This window comes from Triticum aestivum, chromosome 5D (genome assembly GCF_018294505.1).
Source record: "Triticum aestivum cultivar Chinese Spring chromosome 5D, IWGSC CS RefSeq v2.1, whole genome shotgun sequence".
NCBI classification, from domain to species: Eukaryota; Viridiplantae; Streptophyta; class Magnoliopsida; order Poales; family Poaceae; genus Triticum; species Triticum aestivum.
In genome coordinates, this window is record NC_057808.1 from 196,517,888 (window position 1) to 196,527,191 (window position 9,304).

The window sequence follows — 9,304 nt, forward strand, 5'->3', positions numbered from 1 at the left end:
ACTTTAATTATATTTGAAGTTTGAACTAGGAGTTAGAAAAGGAAGGTGATTCAAATGTGATCAAGCCCTGTTTAGCAACATGATTAGCTTAATCACAGGGAGTTACTGTAGCATGATTCCCAGGGTGTTACAAATCTCCTCCACTACAAGAAATCTCGTCCCGAGATTTAGGAGGTAGAAGGAAACAGTGCGGGGTATTCTTCGCGCAGACGATCCTCTCGTTCCCAAGTGGCCTCATCTTCAGAATGGTGCGACCACTGGACTTTGAGAAACTTGATCGCCTTCTGACGTGTGCGGCGTTCAGCTTGGTCGAGAATGCGGACCGGATGCTCCTTATAGGAGAGGTCTTGCTGCAATTCGAGCACTTCATGATCCACAGCTCGGATTGGATCCTTGAAGCAACGGCGGAGCTGTGACACATGGAACACATCGTGAACCTGAGAAAGGTTCGAAGGTAGTTCCAGTTGGTATGCCACTTTTCCACGCCTTTCGAGGATAGTGAATGGGCCAATATAGCGAGGAGCTAGTTTGCCCTTGATCCCGAAGCGGTGAGCACCCTTCATAGGTGTGACTCGAAGATAAGCCTTTTCGCCAGGTTGATAGACCATGTCTTTATGATGACGGTCATACTGACTCTTCTGACGTGACTGAGCAGTCTTGAGATTCTCGCGAATAATGCGGACTTGTTCTTCGGCATCTTGGATAATATCCGGACCGAAGAGTGGACGTTCCCCAGTTTCTGACCAGTTCAGAGGGGTTCGGCACTTTCGTCCATATAACACTTCGAAGGGGGCCATCTTCAGACTAGCTTGATAGCTATTATTATAAGAGAACTCAGCATACGGGAGAGGTTCCTCCCATTTCTTGCCGAAGGAAATAACGCAAGCTCGAAGCATGTCTTCGAGAACTTGGTTGACGCGTTCAACTTGTCCTTTCAATTGAGGATGAAACGCAGTACTGAATGACAGATGAGTTCCCATAGCTTCTTGGAAACTTGCCCAGAATCTTGAAGTGAATAAGCTACCACGGTCTGAACTGATAACTAATGGAATACCGTGGAGTGAAACAATCCTGGACATATAGAGCGTTGCCAACTGGCTAGCAGTGATCGTTTCTTTGACTGCCAGGAAATGTGCAACTTTGGAAAGCCGGTCAATGACGACAAGAAAGCATCATTACCTTTCTGTGATTTGGGAAATCCAGTGACGAAGTCCATCTCAACATGGTCCCATTTCCATTCAGGAATAGAGATAGGTTGCAGAGTTCCAGCAGGCCTTTGATGTTCTGCTTTGATACGACGGCAAACGTCACACTCAGCAACATAACGAGCAATGTCTTGCTTCATATTAGACCACCAGAATCTCTGTCGGATGTCTTGATACATCTTTGTACTACCAGGATGGATACATAGAGGCGTATCATGAGCTTCTTTCATAACTTCCTGTGTCATATCCAGGTTTTTCTCTGCACATGGCACCACTAGGCGGCCCTTGAAGTATAGGGTGCCATCTTCAGCAATGGTGAAGAATGAGGGCTTTCCTTTTGCGAGGTAGCGCTTAATCTTGTAGGCTTCAGAGTCATACTGTTGTAGCCTTTTGATGCTGTCCTCGAGATCTGGTTTAGCAACTAGGGTATTGAGAGAACCCTGGGTAACAACGTGGAGGTTCACCTTGCCAAACTTCTTAGGAGGGGGAATGAGTGCACCCGGAGGAACAATATGGAGGTTCAGCTTCCTGAATTCCTCAACAAGCGAGGGCTGAACTTTGTGAACCTGAAGGTGGTTGCAGTAAGACTTGCGGCTCAAGGCATCAGCCATTACATTAGCCTTGTCTGGCGTATAGGAAATACCCAAGTCAAAGTCTGCAACAAGCTCCATCCATCTCTGCTGGCGGAGGTTCAGATCTGGCTGAGTAAACAGATACTTCAGACTTTGGTGGTCAGTGAAGATCTCGCAACGATTACCGAGAAGGTAATGTCGCCACTGCTTCAGCGCATGAATGACTGCAGCAGGTTCGAGGTCATGAACTGGGTAGTTCTCTTCGTGAGGGCGCAATTGTCGAGAGGCATAAGCAATCACTTTGCGGTCTTGCATTAGGACACAGCCTAATCCTTGACGGGAAGCGTCGCAGTAGATGACGAAGTCCTTAGTATCAGGTGGAGCTAGAACTGGAGCAGAGGTCAACTTGTCTTTGAGTGCCTGGAAACTTTCCTGACATTTGTCTGTCCATTGGAACTTGACACCCTTATGCAACAGGTTAGTCAGAGGCCTGGCGACCTTGGAGAAGTTCTCGACAAATCGACGGCAATAGCTGGCGAGACCGAGAAAACTTCTGATTTGCTTAACGTTCTTGGGAGGAGTCCAATCAAGAATAGCCTGAACTCGCTCGGGGTTGACGGCAATACCATCCTTAGAGATGACATGCCCAAGATAGGTTACCTCCGGTAGCCAGAATTCACATTTGGAGAATTTGGCATATAGTTGATGTTCTCGTAGCTTTTCCAGCACAAGTCGAAGATGTTCAGCATGTTCTTCTTCGTTCTTGGAGAATATCAGGATATCATCCAGATAAACCACGACGAACTTGTCGAGGTAATCCATGAATATGTAGTTCATCAGACGAGAGAAGGTGGCTGGAGCATTGGTTAAACCGAAAGACATGACGGTGTACTCGTATGAACCATAGCGAGTCACGAAGGCGGTCTTTGGGATATCCTCTTCGCGAACACGGATCTGGTGGTAGCCCAACCTCAAGTCGAGCTTAGAGAACACTGACGAACCCGCCAGTTGATCATACAGATCATTGATCCGAGGAAGAGGGTATTTATTCTGAATGGTAGCTTGGTTTATAGGACGGTAGTCTTGAACCAATCGGTTAGTCCCATCCTTCTTCTTGACAAAGAGAGAAGGTGCTCCCCAAGGAGAGCAACTTGGGCGAATGAATCCTTTGCGAAGAGACTTGTCGATTTCCTCCTTAAGCTCAAGGAGTTCATGCGGCGGCATTTTGTAGGGTCGCTTGGCTATAGGAGTGGTGCCTGGTTTCAAGTCGATGATGAATTCGACAGCTCTAGCAGGGGGAATCCCCGGAAGTTCTTCAGGGAAGACGTCGAGGAATTCACGCACGACGGGAATGTTTTCAATGCCCTCGAGTGGTGCAGCGTTCAATGCATTCAATGCATAGAGCCTTGCCTCGGCATTTTGCACCAGATGGGCTTGGTAAGTAACTATCTCATCTGAAGGGTGTAGCAGATGGACGGTCTTAGTGGTGCAAACGATTGAAGCAGTATGCGCTTTTAACCAATTCATTCCCAGAATGAGATCAATGCTACAGGACTTCAATACGATGGGAGAGACAAGAAATTCCAGTCCTTCAATTTCAACAGTAACATCGTGACTAACCATAGTGGTTTGACATTGGCCCGCAGGGGTGTGTACCACTAGCGGAGTGTTTATCTCTTCGTAATGAATGCCATGCAGGAATGCAAATTCTGCTGATATGAATGAATGGGATGCTCCTGTATCAAATAAAACGGATGCTGGTACTGAATTTACGAGGAGTGTACCCATCACAGTAGCAGGCTGGTCTTGAGCTTCGCTGAGATCAACGTGGTTGGCATGAGCACGACCATGAGACTTAGCATTGTTGTTGCGGGGCTGGTTGTTACCACGGCCAGCTGCTGGAAGGGCCAGTTGATTCTGGTTCTGATAGCAGTTCCTGGCAAAGTGACCCGGTTGACCACACTTGAAGCACAGACCATTATCGGGAGTGGGAACAGGAGCCCCAGGTGGGGGAGCTGGTAGCTTTGACTGCTTAGATGGTGGAGGAGGCAGACGCGGTGCAGCATAAGATTTCCTGGGAGCAGGTGCATTTGGACGATACATGCTGTTTGGGATCCATATCTTACGCTTCTGTGAGGGCGAGCCCGAAGATGAGCCCGTGTCACGGTTGCGCCTCTGAGAGCTCTGGTATTCCTGCAGACCAGTCTCGACATTGATGGCCTTATTCACCAAGGTGGCGAAATCGGCGAAGTCATGCACTAGAAGTGCGAGCTTGATGTCAGCTTGTAGTCCATCTCGGAACTTCTCCTGTCTGCGTGCATCAGTTGCAATGTCTTCTTCAGCATAGCGGGACAAGTCCAGAAACTCCCGCTGATAAGCTTCGACAGTTTTGTTGCCTTGGGTGAGGTTGCGGAACTCACGCTTCTTCCGGTCCATGACTCCCTGAGGAATGAAGCGGGCACGGAAAGCTGCTTGGAAGTCTGGCCATGTGATGATTGTTCCAGCTGGCAGAGTACGCCTGTGGCTGTCCCACCATTGAGCTGCGGGTCCCTTCAAGAAGAAGGAAGCAAAATTGACATAGCTGGCAGGGGCTACATCAGCAGACTCCATCTCATAGGTGATGTCACGGAGCCAGTCATCAGCATCCAAAGGCTGAGTTGAGCTGCGGTAGATGGTTGGGTTGAGGCGTATGAAATCTTGAAGAGTCACTTGGGCTGGCTGCTGGTTCATATTGGGGCGAGGAAACTGAGCCATCATATTGTCCATGAATTGGCGGTTCAGTTCAAACTGTTGGATCATACCAGCCATGTACTCAGGTGGTGGTGGGGCATCGCCACCACGACCACGACCACCTGGTCTAACCATCCTGCTAATATATAACAGGGGTAGTTCAGCATTGAGAAAATTGGCAATGACAAGAATCATTCATGATGAAACATGCATAATGAAAGGAGCACGATAGCTACTACATAGTAGTCGGCATAGCTTACAAAAGGGGTCATGCATAGAGTTCAGTACACAGAGTTCAGTACATAGACTAAAACATCATAGGCGGCACACAGGCTCGCGGCGAATGCCTTTAACACTACAAACAAGCCTACATCAGTCCCAAGAGGTACTGTGGAGGTAATCGTAGCCCGACAGCTGGTAGTGAGGCAACGGATAGCCCTCCACGTCAGCAGACTGGGGGCCGCGGATACTCAGGTGTAGAGCCCGACGCTCAGGTGGCAGAAGAGGACCAAGTGCAGGAGAGTAGCCTCCCACCTCTGGCCAACCGACACCGTGGGGCATCACGGTCCTGGCTGGGTAGATCGCAGTACGCGGTACCTGTCCAGACCGGACAAAGGGGTGCAGCAGCGTCAGAGCACGGAAAAGGTGCTGCCGAGTGGTGTACATCTCGTGGCGAAGAGCTCGGTTAGCTCGATCCAGCCCATCAGCATGCAGAACCAGGTGCTGATGGTAGAAGGGCTCTTGGATGACAGTGGAGTAGGCAGCAGTATAGTATCCCTCCGCACCAACATCAGAGGCGATAGCAATGTGCCTGAAAGGGGAGGTGTCCAACTCCTGATACTCTCCACGAAGACGTGTCAGATCAGCATAGGCAGCATCGTGGACAGCCATATCGATGGTCACACCAACACCATGTGCGGTGTGCAGCACAGTAGTGGAGTCGTACTCCCGAGAGTAGAGGTGGACGATGGCACGGTACTGCTCCTGGTTAAAATCCTGGTACTCCTCGTAGACGGTGTACTCAGGGTGCCAGCGATAACCCAGATAGGTCATCATCTCAGCTAGCACCGCAGGTGATCCCGAGGCACCAATGGCCATCGTGTGGCGAACGACCTGCCTCGTGGGTTCCATCTGAAAGCAAAAGACGTTTCAAAGGAGTCAAATGCCAGTGTGTGTATTGTTCAAAATACTACTCTAAGAAACAACTATGGCTTATCCAACTTTGGGGTGAATGTGGTCACGGGATCCTAGTGTTAGAGTTAGTAAATTCGTTTAACCCGAGTAGAAGAGAGTTCAGAGTCCCAGAGTAAAGGTCGAGGAGTAAAAGATCCTAGTACCACCCAATGGCGACGTGGGCCCGTAAGACACACAACCATGTTAGTAAAATGTTTTGTAATGTCTAGACTCGACTTCGGCCAAGGAGTGTGGATAGGGGGATTCCTACAGGCAGTCGGCTCTGATACCAACTTGTGACGCCCCCGATTTGACCGTACACTAATCATGCACGCAAATGTGTACGATCAAGATCAGGGACTCACGGGAAGATATCACAACACAACTCTAAAACATAAATAAGTCATACAAGCATTATAATACAAGCCAGGGGCCTCGAGGGCTCGAATACAAGTGCTCGATCATAGACGAGTTAGCGGAAGCAACAATATCTGAACACAGACATAAGTTAAACAAGTTTGCCTTAAGAAGGCTAGCACAAACAGGGATACAGATCGAACGAGGCGCAGGCCTCCTGCCTGGGATCCGCCTAACTACTCCTGGTCGTCGTCTGCGGCCTGCACGTAGTAGTAGGCACCTCCAGTGTCGTAGGTGTCGTCGTCGATGGTGGCGTCTGGCTCCTGGACTCCAACATCTGGTTGCGACATCCAGATAGGAAGGAAAGGGGGGAAAGAGGGAGAGAAGCAACCGTGAGTACTCATCCAAAGTACTCGCAAGCAAGGAGCTACACTACATATGCAGGGTTATATGTGTAAAGGGGCATATCAGTGGACTGAACTGCAGAATGCCAGAATAAAAGGGGGATAGCTAGTCCTGTCGAAGACTACGCTTCTGGCCATCTCCATCTTGCAGCATGTAGAAGAGAGTAGATTGAAGTCCTCCAAGTAGTATCGCATAGCATAATCCTACCCGGCGATCCCCTCCTCGTCGCCCTGTTAGAGAGCGATCACCGGGTTGTATCTGGCACTTGGAAGGGTGTATTTTATTCAGTATCCAGTTCTAGTTGTCATAAGGTCAAGGTACAACTCCGGGTCGTCCTTTTACCGAGGGACACGGCTATTCGAATAGATAAACTTCCCTGCAGGGGTGCACCACATAACCCAACACGCTCGATCCCATTTGGCCGGACACACTTTTCTGGGTCATGCCCGGCCTCGTAAGATCAACACGTCGCAGCCCCACCTAGGCTCAACAGAGAGGTCAGCACGCCGGTCTAAACCTATGCGCGCAGGGGTCTGGGCCCATCGCCCTATGCACACCTGCACGTTGCGTACGCGGCCGGAAGCAGACCTAGCCCCCTTAATACAAGCGCGAGCTTACGGTCCAATGCGGCGCGCGCCACTCAGTCGCTGACGTCAAAAGAGCTTCGGCTGATACCACGACGTCGGGATACCCATAACTACTCCCACGTAGATGGTTAGTTCGTATAGACCAAATGGCCAGACTCAGATCAAATACCCAGAACTCGTTAAGCGTGTTGTTTATCTGCGAACGCCGACCAGGGCCAGGCCCACCTCTCACCTAGGCGGTCTCAACCTGCCCTGTCGCTCCGCCATAAAGTAACAGTCGAGGGCTGTCAGGAACCCAGGCCCACCTCTACCGGGGTGGAGCCACCTGTCCTTTCAGCCCCCTCATCAGAATCACTTGCGGGTACTCAACGAGCCGACCCGACTTTAGTCACCACATGTGTCATGTATATAATGTATATAGTATATACCCGTGATCACCTCCCGAAGTGATCACGGCCCAGTAGTATAGCATGGCAGACGGACAAGAGTGTAGGGCCACTGATGAAACACTAGCATCCTATACTAAGCAGTAGGATAGCAGGTAAGGGTAACAATTGTAGAAACAATGACAGGCTATGCATCAGGATAGGATTATCGGAAAGCAGTAACATGCTACACTACTCTAATGCAAGCAGTATAGAGAAGAGTAGGCGATATCTGGTGATCAAGGGGGGGGGGCTTGCCTGGTTGCTCTGGCAAGTAGGAGGGGTCGTCGACTCCGTAGTCGAACTGGGCAGCAGCAGTGTCGGTCTCGTAGTCTACCGGAGAGAAGAGGGGGAAGAAACAGTAAATACAATGCAAACATAAGCATGACGATGCGTGACATGACAATGAGCGGTGCTAGGGGTGTCCTAACGCGACAGCAGGTGGTATCGGTGAAGGGGGGGGAACATCCGGGAGGTATTCCCGATGTTACGCGTTTTCGGACAGACGGACCGGAGGGGGAAAGTTGCTAGTTCGATAGGTTAGGGAGGTGTGGTGGACGAACGGACTGCGTATCCGGATTCGTCTCGTCGTTCTGAGCAACTTTCATATAGAAAACATTTTCATCCGAGTTACGGTTTAAAAGATATGAATTTTCAAAGTTTATTTGAATTTCTGGAATTATTTATATTCAGAAAAATGAATTATGACGTCAGCATGAGGCAATGCTGACGTCAGCAAGTCAACAGGTCGGCTGACCAGTCAAACCAGACAGGTGGGTCCAGTGGGACCCACATGTCAGCCTCTGTTAGTCTAATACTTAATTAAACTAATCTAACAGTATAATTAGAGGGGTGGGCCCCACATGTCAGTGAGTGATTAGTTAAATAATTATTTTTATTTATAAAACATTTTCCTTTTCTTTATTTTTGCGGCGGGGCCCGCATGTCAGTGACTGGGCCTGCCCAGTCAGCAGTTGACTGGGTCAACCCAGTCAACTGGGGCCCGTGGGGGCCACTGGCAGGGGCACTGGGGTGGCCCCAGGCCTGCCACGTCGGCGGCCGGCGCCGGAGCAACGCCGGCGACCAAAACGCACGGCGGCGCGCGCGGGAGGGGCGCGGGTTTCACCCACAGTGGGTTTGCGGGGGCGGGGCTGGGCGCGTTCGACGCGGCTCGACGTCGCGCGTCCAACGGCGGTGGTCGGAGGGGCTGAAACGGCCGGGGACGAGCGCTACGAGCTCGCCGGCGGCGAGGTGCTACGGGTGCCCGACGGAAGCTGCGTTAGAGCGCGCGAACGGCCGAACTAACTACCTAGGCGGGCGCGGCACGGTGCGGTCGGGCTAGCGGGCCTACGGCCGTGACCATTTGGTCACCGGAGACACGCCGGCGGCGAGCTCCGCGGCGTGGCGTTCGGGCGCGCGTGGGGGAGCAGCTACGGAGCGCGAGCGAGCTAACGGAGAGGGGGAGGAGAAGGAGAGGCTCACTGCGAGGCTGTAGGGAGTGGCAGTGAGCTCGGGGAGGGCGCGGGGTAGCCGGAATTGGCGACGAACGACGGCGGCCGAAGGTTGAAGACGAGCTCGGGGAGGCCGGTGCAGAGGCGCTCGACTCGTTCCCGAGGGCGTAGTCGACGTAGTCGACGGCGGGAAGTCGTTCGGGCACGTCGTCGGGGCGATCGGGGCATGGTGGCCGCGAGTTCGACGGTGAACGGCGGCGAGCACGCGCGGGCAGAGGAGATCGAAGGGGAGAGAGAGGTGGATCTGGCGGGGGAAGAGGCGCAGAGGCCGAGGGAGTGAGCGGGGTGAGTGGGAGAGAGGCCCGAGGGGGCGGGGGCCGTTGGCGCCCTTATCCTCTC

General features: G+C 51.7%; 1 protein-coding gene across 1 annotated transcript in view; it reads left to right on the forward strand.

Annotated features, from left to right (window-relative positions):
• The window catches only part of LOC100682406 (2-oxoisovalerate dehydrogenase subunit alpha 2, mitochondrial), a 19,856-nt gene that overhangs the window by 7,596 nt on the left and 2,956 nt on the right, over window positions 1-9,304 (forward strand). The window lies entirely within an intron of this gene.